Genomic DNA, 13,333 nt, shown 5'->3' on the forward strand with positions numbered 1-13,333 from the left:
CGGACTTTGATGTCACGCACAGTTTGAAGTTCAAACAACTGAGCACGGATAACGTTTACACGTAATTAATCCATTAAAGCCGAACGCGTACGCCATTTAAATTTCTCTATGACGTCGGAAACGCTGATGTGTCTCCGAGTCCTCTGATGATGATCCTTAAAAATATTATTCGAAAATTCTAACAGTTTAATTACAATTTATTCTTTTCGATCGGTTTTCATATTGCGACATAAATATTGGAAACAAATGCATTCCCGCAGCGCATTTTTTCGAATAAATTTTATAACAGTTTCACCCTTCACTTTTTTTATCGATCTTTTCTCATTTAATGTGACGTGTTGAGTTACAGTCGACATAAAATTTGAAAATTAATCGTTAATTCTCAAGGGACGCACATCTTTTCTTACAAAGAAGAGAACATATGTAAAATTTACTGAAGTAGATTTTGATATGCAATAGCCGATAAAAATAATTTGATGACAAATATTCAACTGACAATTCTCTGAATCATGAATTTTTTATATTTTGAAAGAAGAGTAGAAAAAACAAAATATTTTATCCTAAATACATATTAATATATGTATATAATCTATATACATATGTAATTTTCACGATAATTTAGTTTTAATGAAAAATTTCTTCTCTCATTTCATACATTTTTAAATCGAGAAAATCGATATGTGTTTGAGAAATAAAGCAATAATAGCGTGTACAAACTATCCATCAAGTTTCTATTGAAATCGTGAATTATTCGGTGAGCATACTTTTATTAGTTTCATCGACTGCAAAGTTATACACGCTAGTGGCCGATTACAATAAAATGGCCTGTTGACAGAGGCAAACTATCATTATTTGAAGGCATTTTTATTATACCACAAATTTCCGACACGCTCTTGTCTGCCACAACTCTGGTATCTCTCAATTTTATGCTTCTTTACTTTCAATTATTCTTGACTTTACATCTACGGTTCTATGAAATTTAAAAAATTTTAATACTAACTAAACTCTTTGACGTCACAAATAAACGAGTTTATTATTTTCCTTGTAAAGTTTTAAAAAATAACGCTATTAATGTTTTTATACTTTAATTTTTTTTATGTTGACATTTTTACATTTAATAAAAACTTAATAATTTTATATTATTTGCAGAAAATTTCACAATTATAAGACATTCATAATAATCAGTAACAAAATTATTATTTTTTTTTTTGTATCAATTAGGGCAAACACAAGCCTATTTATTTCATAAAGAAATATATTATTACACGATTGGATATATAGTTAAATCATATTGATGTTTAAATCAGATTCAACAATTTTAAGAAACTTTATCAAAAGTCACACGTTAAAGACACGAAGTGATCCTTTCGTCTGAAATTTCGTTTCTCATGAGCGACGACAGCTTTTCGACCGACTTCCTTTCTAATTTATTGACCTGCTCCGATGGCGAATGCCGTTCACACATTTCCGGATCGGCCACGTCTCATCCGATAGAAACGCGCCGCAATTGCAACGCGGCTGCAGCTTGATTTATTCGGGACAATTAAAAAGACAATGCAATAATCGAAAGAATATGATCGCGATAACAGCCAGATTAGAAACCTCCGTTTATAAGGAAAGGCTCTAATTTTATAAATTTAAAGCACTTACGCGATCTTGTCATGTGCAAATTACTAGGAAAAAAAAAAAAAAAATGATTTGAAAATAAATACAATGCATGATACAATGTGATATGACTCTAGTTTGAAATGATCTGAAAATATACAAAATGATACATAAATAATTATTAGTAGAGTAATGAAATTTGATTTAAAGCAATCGATTATTGACACGCAATGATCATATAATATAAATTCACGCATATATGGGCAAAATAATATAGAAAAGATGAAAGTTTGAAATTACTCGGCAATATAGAGAGCGAAGGATGCTCGAACGTCAGCTTACATCGTTTGTCGTTTAAATCATAGAAATGGAGGATCTCTGTTACTGTTCTATATAACTAAATTTCCAAGTTAATTTTAGCATCAGTATATATGGAACAACATATTTCTCATGAATATTGTATAATCACTGTGTCCACAGTGCAGTCGATCTAAGCCCGCAGTCAGTTTTGAATTACAATTTCCTTCATTCAAATTGCCAAGTTTTACTTGGCAAAAGCTGAAGTAAAAAAAACTCTAAATTTTTATAATTACTTCCCTAATAATTTTATGATATAACACTTTAGGATATCGCTATTAAAGTGTGCAGCTTAATATTAATGAAAAAAGTTATGTTTTTATCATCTATTTGCATACTTGATTTACCGAGAGACTTTTTAATTTTCCGATATATTACACAAACACTATTGGAGACTTTTAATATTATACAAGTCCCTCCGCCAAAGATTGTGTACATTTCTGTTTCAAAAAGATCGTTTCCTGGAAGAATACACCTTCATTTTCCTATCAATTTCATTTATCTTTTTCTTAGGTACTATAAGTTTATAGATACTTAACGTACCTATAAAATGTGTGTGTCATTAAAACATCGAAAAATCAATAGAAAACGTATTCTTTAGAATTTATATTTTTCGAATAAAAATTTAGCCGGAGATTTAATTACAAAGTGACAAAATCGTCATTCTCGAATTAATTGAATATAATAATATTTCTATTCAGTTGATTTGAGGCTAATTTTCTGTACTTTATTTCAAAAGAACTTGCAGCTTGAGTCTTAATTGCCAAGATGTTCGATGTTGAACTTTTGAAACTTGCAACAACTCACGACCTTCATTAATGAAAAGTCGACTTCAAACTTGACGAACATGATCATATTGCTAATTTCAAGATTTTATAGCACACCATATTTTCCATATAATATAATAATATAAAATATTTCAATGTGCACATAGAAATATATACGCTACGGTATATAGAATATTTCAATACACAGCCGATGAAATCTACAGTCCGAGTTTTGTTTATATCTATTAAATCCTGTCGTCGGTAATATTGCCTGTAAAATCTCGCAGTAATACTATCTGTCAACCAACGGCTAGTGCAAAATAAATATAGAGATCTGTGTGGGAAAAGATAGGCACATCGAATGGAAATGTCAGCGAATGCAGCTAAAGCCAACGCAGTGAGACTTTATTCGAACGACAGATGGATACAAACGAAAAGCCCGAGAAAATGAAAATACACGCGAACAAAGAATCCGCCCGGTAGAATATAATAATTTTAAAACTCTCCACGTTTCAAATTTATCCTGATTTTATCTCCAATAAGATACACATCGCTCTTGACTACTAATATCAATTATACCGAAAGAGCACTTAACAAATTGCGGAAACGCAAATTGTAATGCGGAGTCTCTACTACTGGAAAATGGTGAATTTTAAATGCGTTATATTCATTGCCAACTACGTGTTTCCACGATTTCTGGTCATCATTAATAGCTTAATACCACGTGACATTTTCATAGCCCAATCACATTATAATCGTTCTATTTACGATCCATTATGTTAATTTGAAAAATATCGTACAAAAAATTGCTCTAGAAAAAAAAAGAGAGAATAATTGACATATAATTTATTCCTAAAACATTTTACAAAAAGGAGTCGTAAAAATCGGAAGAGCGACATAAAAATTTGTAACGTTGTGTCACATCTATATCAATAAATACCTGCTGGTTTACGAGACAACATAAATTCCATTGTACATTGTTTATCTGAGATACAGCTCTTATATCCTTTTTGTGCAACAAGCATTCTTTGAAATTTAAAAATTATTACTATAATTTTAAATTGTTAATATTATTACTCTTTCGTTAAGTAATATTTCTTAAAGTAATAAAAATACTAATCTACTCTCTTTGTTAAATAATACTTTTTTTTTTCTTTCATTATGAAATTACCTTAGCTCGTAACAAATAGACGATTCTTGTAATATGAGAAAAAACCGCATATAAATATATTTCAACAGTACTATACATTTGACGAGGCGCAGAGTCTGGTAAATTTAATGGAAATTTGCGCGGTTTCTGTGTGACCATGGACCATATTCCGCAAAATTTACCTTTATAGTAATATATACAAGTAATTTATTAACCTTTAGTAATATATTATGCACAGCGACGACATAAAAGAGATGCATAGTTCCGTGTTTGGAATACAAATGACTATAATATTGTTTATAATTGCGCAGCAACCCGTTCGTTCTAACGCATTATGTACACTCGCGATAAACAACGCGTAATAATACACGCGAGTTAAGATCGTACCCGTTCAACGGCATCGCGATATGTCGGTCACGCGAATGTGAATCGATTCCTAAAATTTTTCGTTATTTCCCGAGAGAGAGAGAGAGAGAAAGAGAGAGCATATTTTACGGTGGAAAAACGGGCGAAATGCACTGTGACGTCGCGCACATTTTTATAACAAGATTTTTTGGCGAAAGACGGGAGAATGCTTATTCCACGCGACTTGCATTCCGCGTGAAAAATTAAAAACGTACACGATATAACATGACACGTAAACACTTATTGCGAAGAATGCAAGTAAAAATAATGGAAGCATTTTTTTTCCACGCACATTGCGCGGACACGCATTATTTTGTTATCAAAAATTACTATCAATCCTATAGCTGAATTATAACACAAGAAAAATTTTTCCGGATATATTAAATTATTTTAAATCGCGCTTAATTAATTTACAAGAATTGCGTTACAAAAAATTAAAAAATAAAACACACGTTCTATTATGTAATTTATTCATGTTTAATCCTTTAATCCGCGTCATATGTCACTTTGGACTTGCTAATATCGCGTTTCTTATGTCAACAAATGGAACAAGCTAACATTGATCAAACGATGATATTATACTGTACTTAAGACATTTATTTTTACAGCTAATCAATCAAAATCGATATTTGTCTTAAAATACTTGTACACTCTAACATTTGATACGCAAAGATGTTGGAGAGAGTTAAACAGAATGGATCGGTAAAATCATATGAAGAATTTATTTTGTCGTTTTTTGTAAATATATCAAAATGCTTTAAATTCCTATTGTAAAGTCAAAAATATACATATGATTGATATAAAAATGATATAAAATGATATAAAAATTATGCGATGTAAAAGGAGAAAAGAGAGATAAAAATAAAAACAATTCTCTTTTAATATATGCTATACATAGAAGGACTCTTATATGTAGATTGTTAAAATTAATGAGAACATTTTCAGCATTAATTTTCTTTGGAAGATATTCTTTGGAAAAAGAAACCACATAATATCGCGAGTAAAAGAGAGAAATCACTTAGTTTCACATTTACTTTACGTTCCAACGAACGCTGATTCGACGTAAACGTCATCTCATCCGACCAATTGGCATCTTCGTTCCCACTGAATATTTTAGGTAGATCGCTCGGTAATCCCGAATTAACTCGCAGCTCTGCATAATACATACAACGCCGCGATTCTCCCTCGCAGGGGTTTCAGTTAGGGGAAACGCGACGTCGATGGAAATAAAACGCGATGGGGCCAAAATTCGAGCGGTTATTCATAGATGACCTGTACTACTCGCCAGAATCGTCCGATATTGGGGAGTCGTAACCTTGACCGTATCCCTTAATATAATGTACCATCCGCGCTTACGTGAGTGATTGATGGACCCCCCGCCCCCTCGGCGCAATCAAATTTCTCTCGCGCGTGCAAACTTTCCTTCTCCCCTCACAAACGAAAACGAAAGAATCCTCGTCGGAGAGACGCGACATGTACAGTCATCAAGATAAACAAAAGCTGTATCGATCTAACGCGAGAATTCGCGAGATAATATTTTCTGCTCAGAGATTTCCGTCCCTAAAGTATATTTTCCGACTTATTGATCAATCTCGCCACTAACTTTTATTCACTTTGCTTAAAAGGTTGTTCGATAATTTAATCATTAAGAGAGTAACGGTGATCACAACACACGACGTCATTGTCTACCCTTCTTCGGACGTGATTTGCAAATTCCTCACAATACTTATACATATAAAGCTTTATGAAGCACGAAAATATCTATATCTTTGTACATAATTAACCTGCACGCGTGTGCGGACATGCCGTTTTTTCTATTTTTATTTTTAATATCCCCAATGACATAATGACGGACGAAAGGTTGAGGCTGATAAAAAAAGATATACATTTAAATAATTGCCGCAATCGTGTATTTAAATTCCCTACCGTTACATTTTACGCGCATCGTTAAAATTACGCTAGTACAAGGATAATTAGTCTTCTCTTATCCGCATTTAGCGATGGTGTAACAAACGCGATAATAGAGCATGCCGGTGTGTCCCCCTTGGTGAAAATTGTGCTAGCACGATTTCATATCCGGCGCACGACGAAGCAACCTTATAGTACGTAGACTCACATCACCCACTTTCCTCGATGCACAAGGTCCCTCGTTATATCCTACGTCGATTACAACATTTATAGCCGTTCGATTACATTGTTCCAGCTATCCAGCCGTTATGTCGCTCCCGATATAATGTCGAACGCAATATGTATATAATAAGCGTGCTTTGACATAAAACTAGTTATCTAATTAAGCCGCCCTTTCTCACATCTCCGTGAAAATTGACCAATTATTGCATTTCAGACTATTAATAGCGGTGTTAATTAATAATAATCGATATGAGAGTGCGTGTAACAGATTATACATGTATTTTAATCGGTAATTATCACGAAATAATATAAAATGTCGTAAAAGCATTTTTAGTCTTTGCAAAAAATAAATATGACGGAGATTGATATAGGAGCTCATTTAGCTACGTAAAAACAAATTTTCATGCAAAATTTATCGGCGCAACTTTTCGCGCGTACCTTCATCGAGCGAAAACAAATTACCGCTTTCCGATAACGCGCGGACGCGTATACGGCAAAATACGGACCGGAAGGACTTCCGTCAAAACTCGTTAATTCGAACGATCCACCACCGGAAGAGAAATTGCGTTATCTTGTAGAAGGGTAATTTCAATCTCCCTAGCTCCCTTATTGAAAGCAGCCCTCAGAGCGAAACGTACTTATCGCAGCGGGTGATGAATTGTGTTTAATGCCGGAATACCTGCTTTAAATGTAACAACGACGTCGAGGATTTTCTTTCGGAAATTGGACGTTCGTCCGAGCGTCCGGCTATAGATAGGATTAATACTGACTCTTCGTTAGAACTTTCTCGGCGCCTTGTTATCGCGATCGTTATCGCGATAAATTATAAAGTTCGGAGCGACGAGGAAAAAGACATTAACACCATGTCATCGGAACACGGGAGCATGATAAATAATTCAACGAGGCAAATAAACTTTTAGCGCGTATTTCAAGATGAAGAATAACGGAGAGGAAATTCGCTTCAAATCTCGGTGTGCGATGCATTCCGGTATGCGAGCGAGAGAGCATATTGATTCCCGGACTGTCAACGTCTTATAACTCAGATATACTCGCTATTGTTGGAATTAGTAAATCGATAGACACTCACGAATTAGCTGTATTAATCGCGCGCATACAAAGCTCATCCAGTAATTCTAGACACAATGATATAAAAACGATTAAAGTATAAAAAAAAAAAAAAATTATGTGATATATTACCGATTTGTTACATCGCATGAAACTTATTTCTCTTCGGGGTAAGATAAAAGGCTGTAACATTTATAAAAATAATAAGATTACGATATATTTTAAGGATTTTAGATTTAATACCACGAGAAATAAAAATGATGATTCAAGGAGGGAGGGGAGGGAGAGTTTCTCGATAAATTTCAGCCGTGCTGAAGTCGATTTTGGATTTTACGGTGAACAAATCTCTTTTGCCGTGATACTTATCTTCGCGGAATCATTTATTACCGAAAATCCCGCGTGGACGATTCTCCGATGTAAAAAAATGTCGCGTGACTTTTAAACGACTTCAAACAGAAATTTTCAAAGTTCAAAAAGTTAAGATCGCGAAGGTACTTGTATGTGCGGTAATGCAGCGACATCAAATTGCGACGAATGCATCAAAGTGGCTGTTCGATTTCGCGCGTGTAACGACAAATATACGGCGGATCCGTGAGAGAGATATTTTACCGGTTTATTGAAAGTTACAGTTTGGACTTTCCTTCCGACCTAAGAGCTCTTAACGCGAAAGCCCTTACTCCGGTCTCCGGTTATATAACTCGTGCGTGTACGTGAAGCAAGAAAAGAGACGCGCCAAAACGCCACAAAACGCGTATAGCTTGCATATACGTATATCATAAAACAAATATTTCTTTTGAAGAGGGAATAAATATTCAACGCACTTTTTCATGTCTCATATATGAACTTTGTTATATGATGATCATTTCCATGAAATAAAAATAATAATTCATGTAATATTAACGAAAAAAAAAACATTTTCCTAAATGAAAAAGATTTTTTAATATAAAGAGCTAGAGATAAATCGCTTGATGCGCAGGCTTTCGGATTATTCTGTTTTTCATATTCTTTGCTTTGTACTCAAAAAAATAAAGATATTATTATTTTTATAAAATAGCAAATGTATAAGTTAAGATACAACTTTATTTAATTTGCATTATTCTTTTACGAGATTGAATAATAGATTAAATGCACTCATACAAATCACTATAGTATTTCGTTGGCCCTTAAACATTCTCTCCTTTTTTAAGGACTATTTAAGATTTATGGTACACCTCTACCGAAGTGTTATCTGTATTTTCCAGTCATAAAGTTAGCTTGACCAGGCCGTGAAACTACTTTTACGACAACAGGTTAACAAATCTCTAAGCTATTAAGGACTACAAAAAAGAATGCAATGAAAAAAAAATATATATATAACTAATTTAATCTCTTTTGTCTCTCTTATCCTTTTTTGTACAACGCATAAATTAATGATAGGCTAGTCGCAAAGAAAAAGTTGAAACAAACATTTATTTTTTATATATAGTAGACGCGCTTTAAGATTGGATATAAAATATTTTATTATAGAAATTGTAAAATGAATTCGCGATTTACATAAAAATGTTTTCAAAAAATATTTAATTTATTTAAGCGTAACATAAAAATACGTAAAAAAATAACGTAAAAAAATAAATACTAAATAAATAAATCACTTACTCAATAAATATGTAAATAACCGTCTCAGCCTTCCTGTACATAAATCCATATACAATCTATGTATGTACAGTTTATTATATTTGCCTACATCAGAGAAAGGGTACGTCGATTGATAATATCGATTTCCTGTAGGAAAATTCAGTTCTACTGCGCGTTAACCAACAACGAATCACGCACACTCATTTTCAATGTATTTAGAATAAAATTTATGTTAGCGGTCGCGGAATTTCCGGTCACGTATACGGTGAGTTCAAAGTAGAAAATCGCTTCTCTATTGAAAGTGTCACGCTCCGAAAATCGCGTTAAAAGATTCGCGCTAAACTCCGTCTAATTCTCGTCAATGGCATGTTTGCATGTCAAAATGAGATACATCAAGTAAAAAATATTTATATCCTTATCTAAAAAAAAAAAGACTATTGCGTATTATATTTTATATTGTAACAACGTTCTCAGATATGTGTTTATATTACTACTCCCCCCCCCCCACCCCGCCCCATTTCTCATATAATATTGACTTACGCGGCGCAACATCTTGCAAAAGACTCGCAGGCGTTATGATTAATGATTCGCCCAGATCGCGATATTTGTATTCGTCGCTCCAAGTTTAAGAAAAGCGGTGAAAATCTGGAAATGTGCACTTCCACGCGAAGATAAACGCGCTTTAAAAGCAATATTAAATAGACATTGATAGATTTGTGAAAACTTACCGATAATTCGAGGATGCGAACCTATATCCTAAATCCTCATTGAAGCATGAAAAGGGCGGATGGGGGTGGAGCCCGTCCGACAAGACCACGCGCGTTTACATTCTCCGCAAGGTGAAAATCACCTGGAAAGAAAATAGCGATTTATCAGAAGATATCTTCTCGTACAGTTAAGTTTTCTATCGAGCATTCTGATGCAATCCTTCCGTGCTATGATCAAGAAATAAAAAGAAAAAAATTTATTTTAAACCTGTGCATCTTTTAATTTCTTGAGCTACCTTAATTACAGCTCTTTAACTTTTGCGGGACAAAAAATTAAAATTTCTGTTGAACGAAAATGAAAATACACTTTCTCATTAAAAAAAAAAAAAGTCTTTTTTTGTTTAACATTCTCGAATAAAAAATCAATAGAAAATTCAATCAATAAAAAATGTATCTCGTAGCTGCTCTCTGGAAAAGACTATCGATTAAAAAAAAAATACTTTTTTTTTTCTACAATTTTTTATTCTTGCTCGCCAATCGCGCAATAAACTTCCTATTTGCGTCACGTTACCCCAGGAGAAATTAAGAATTATGTCATATGTAACAACGACGAGCGGCAAATGTCTCGCTGAGCACGCTCGTATAATTAATATCCCTGTAATCAATAATGGATTATGGAGAGGTCGAGACGACAGCTCGGATTGGCACCGTCAATCCGAAGCAGGTGTTCTCCACATGGAAAGGATCATCTTCTTCTCAAAGATCGATCAGCCGAAATTTCGGGAACTCACCGGAGAGCGCATACAATTCGCGTACCTGCGGAATGCGAATGCGCGTCATGCGGAAGTTTATTAGGTAAAAAAAAAAAAAAAATGTTATCGATCTCGACACGATAATTAACATTACCACATTCTATTTTGTTCCACTTCCTAGTCGGACGCGACGGACTAGTCGGCGCAATTAAGCGAAGTAGCTCAATTGTTCCGGCATGACAGCTCCGGTGCTGTCAATAATGCTCTAATGCCTCGTGGAAATCGAAATATATATACATGTGTTACGCGAGATCGACGTATACACAGACAGACGCGCGCGCGAACGTCGGAATATATTAATGCAAGTATCGTCTGATGGATGACAAAGTAAGACTCGCGCACGTCACGCGTGCGAGATCATGATAGATCTCCACAAATCGATGTCGCGCGAAATAGACAAGCATATTCAGGTTATTGTTAGCTAGAGAAGAAAAGGCTAGCTATGTGGAGGCGTCTCGCGTTAATCATATTAAATTTTAATGACTTTATGAGTAAAGAAAAGTAGTCCATCGCAATTTATTAAATTTTAATGACTTTATGAGTAAAGAAAAGTAGTCCATCGCAATTTTCCAATATTCAACGTAATATATCGTCTTTACGAGTAAGCTTCAAATTAAAATTCGATTAAAGTAAAATCCCCTTAAAGTTAAGTGAGAAGTTTAGCCTTATCGTTTATAGCTGCTTTCCTTCCTCGACTCGCGGGAGACGCCCATATTCAATCGCTAAGTACTTGAAAATACCTGATGTCCAAACTTTTGCTGAGAAAAAAATAAACTCCAAGCTGATTAACTTTGCAATACGTAAATTTTATTAAGTCCTTATTGATTTTTTTTCTTCAACTATTATATTTAGCCGCAAAAATTGTGTACACTATTAAATATCGTTTCTAAATGACAATATGTCATATGCTATACATATTAAAAAATTGAAGAATTTCCCGTTAAAATATTATACGCGATCGATGCAAAATACTCTGTACACGTTCTCTCAAAATACATTGCTTTTCAAAATACAACTACTTTTATTGTACCAGTCTCTTTCTGTCACACATACACACACAAATACATATACGTATAGTGGGTGTGTAAAGTGACCTCCATTGGAAGTCACGCAGCGTAGTGTCGACGTTTCGTGTCATTTATTACTTCACGTGTTTGCAAAATTCATGCTAAACGTATAAATAAACGTATAATAAAATATAGCAATCTCTCTACCGCATTTTATAAGAAATATTTAATTACAGATGCGTAATCTTCATAAAAATTTTTACATTATTACATTATTAGATAGTATAAAAATAATTTTATCGAGTTTAATTATTTTATTGCCAATTGATTTGCCCAATTTCCAAATGAAAAAAAAACTCTCAAAATACAGTTTTCCGCAAGCATACACTTGTTTGCACCGAGGAACTAATTCAAGTAATCAAGTACTTTATCAAATATGCTTATCAAGAGAGAGTAGTGTAATAACGACATCTAATGAAGACTCTTCCGGTCGCCGAGGGAGCGACCGAGAAGTACCTGACCTACATAAATATTGACTATAGGTGGTTTTCGTGCTCTCGACCTTGAAATCACGCAAGCGATAGTCCCGCATATTCAGTCAGACGTAAGGAAATATCTCGAGGAGAAATATTTCGACGAGAAATGTAGTCAAATAAAAAAAAAAAGAAAAAAAAACATAAGACAGAATATGCAAACTAACATCCTTTAATCAATTGAGAAGTCAAATCGGGATTCTGGCAGATTTATTTGCCGCAGGAGTGGCTTTGCGGGGGATCGGAGGTTAAACGGTTTAATTTACTCGCAGTGTTTTAAACAAACGCTCGAATCGTCGAATAGAAATATCGTACATCAACATAAATTCAATCGTATAATCGTATGACATAAAAAGTCGTTGATTTAGAAAAGCAATCCAGTATAAAATTCGAAGACGCGTTTCTACGACGCGTAACACGCTCAATTTAATGCAAAAAGACATTTTAAGGATGATATTTCTCAGTGAGATTAATTTTGATATGAATGCCACAGAAATATATGTCGCATAATTTACATAAAATAATTAATTACGCGCGCGATCGTTACAATGATCGTCCTATCCTTCTACGCCATAAATACAATATATATTTTTTATCTTACACTTTTCCGCTCGACTCGCGCAGATTACTTCGCTATATAATTTCCTGTTAGTATTCTCTCTCTTCTCTCCGCAACGTAATTCCGAATATATCAAGACGGCAATTATTCTGGTTTTAATCTCCGAGTGACGGCGCAACAACTTCGTTGGCTGTGCTCGCTTAGAGATTTGCGTCTGTATTTATTTATACGTCATACGTCAACCGCAGCCCTTTCGCGTTTCTCTTAAACTCCAATTGCGAGTTTAATATGATTCGGCAAAACGTAAAATGTTTCATACACGGTGAGACTCGAATGTCCACATCAAGTTCTCTAGAATCGCAAAGTTTACCGTCATCATTTAGTAATGTATTTTTAAGACTAGATAAAAAAAAAAAGGAAAGACTCGTTTCGTATATCGAGGAATGAACATTTTGTCCGAACAAGGTAAATTGGCAAAATTCCACGGTTCATTAATTTTCGCCAACATCACTTTGGTCCATTCAGGATTATACACTCGATTAATAAGCACTTGTGCCCCGTGAGAATTACGCGCCGTTAAGTGCAAGATAAAATTATCCATGTTCATATATATATATATATA

At 34.1% G+C, this 13,333-nt stretch overlaps 1 protein-coding gene across 4 annotated transcripts in view; it reads right to left on the reverse strand.

Moving 5' to 3' along the window:
- LOC126850009 (synaptotagmin-7) overlaps positions 1–13,333 on the reverse strand; it is a 150,069-nt gene that overhangs the window by 122,405 nt on the left and 14,331 nt on the right. For 2 of the 4 annotated variants that reach the window (XM_050592583.1, XM_050592582.1), the window contains exon 2: positions 9,822–9,943. The exons of the other annotated variants lie outside the window; for them this stretch is intronic. The gene's annotated coding sequence lies outside the window, so the exon portion shown is untranslated. The remainder of the gene's footprint in view (positions 1–9,821; positions 9,944–13,333) is intronic. 4 annotated transcript variants of the gene reach the window in all.

The sequence above is a fragment of the Cataglyphis hispanica genome, chromosome 5 (assembly GCF_021464435.1).
Source record: "Cataglyphis hispanica isolate Lineage 1 chromosome 5, ULB_Chis1_1.0, whole genome shotgun sequence".
NCBI classification, from domain to species: Eukaryota; Metazoa; Arthropoda; class Insecta; order Hymenoptera; family Formicidae; genus Cataglyphis; species Cataglyphis hispanica.